The 704-nt window shown below is 46.0% G+C and overlaps 1 non-coding gene across 1 annotated transcript; it reads left to right on the forward strand.

Moving 5' to 3' along the window:
* Positions 1-245: 245 nt before the first annotated feature.
* LOC141636128 (small nucleolar RNA R71) lies at positions 246-351 on the forward strand. The gene has a single exon (XR_012540762.1). It is a non-coding gene; the product is annotated as a small nucleolar RNA R71 (small nucleolar RNA).
* Positions 352-704: the final 353 nt, after the last annotated feature.

The following is a 704-nucleotide window of genomic DNA, read 5'->3' on the forward strand; positions in this document are numbered from 1 at the left end:
TATCAAACCTAGCATTCATGGCTTCCAGCTGAGCCACAACTTGCTTATCGACTGCATGAACTGTTCTAATACCATCCCTCGGGTTCTCATACTCAACACAGTGGGTCGCCATCTCTTCAATAAGGGCCCATCCCTTATAATCATCAGTGTTCTTTTCGAATATTTCGTTGGATGATGCATCAAGTATAGCTCTGTGATCATCGTACAACCCATTGTAGAACTGCTTGGACAGAAACCACGGATCAAAACCATGGTGAGGAAGAGACCTCACCAACCTCTTGAAACGGCACCACGCTTCATAAAAAGTTTCATCAGGTGCCTGCTTGAAACTAGTGATTTTTGCCCTCAGCTGATTAGTGCGCTGCGGAGGGAAATCTCTCTTATAAAAAGCAAGATCAAGGGTCTCCCAGTCTGTGACCCCTGCGGCCGTGTGGTCCAAATCAGTCAGCCACTCCCTGGCTGAGTCAGTCAAAGAAAAAGGAAATAGCACCTCCTTAATCTTGTCTTGAGTTACCCCCTTTGTGGCGGGGATAGTAGAACAGTAGTTCGTAAAGACCTCCATATGCTTCCTCGGGTCTTCACCTGCCACACCTCTAAAGAGATTTCTATCCACCAGATTGATATAGGACGGACGGATGTCAAAAGTATTTCCATCCTCAGTCTGGAGATTGAAACCTTTTGGAATAGATGATGCTTTAGGCTCC

The sequence above is a fragment of the Silene latifolia genome, chromosome Y (genome assembly GCF_048544455.1).
Source record: "Silene latifolia isolate original U9 population chromosome Y, ASM4854445v1, whole genome shotgun sequence".
In the NCBI taxonomy this organism is placed as follows: domain Eukaryota; kingdom Viridiplantae; phylum Streptophyta; class Magnoliopsida; order Caryophyllales; family Caryophyllaceae; genus Silene; species Silene latifolia.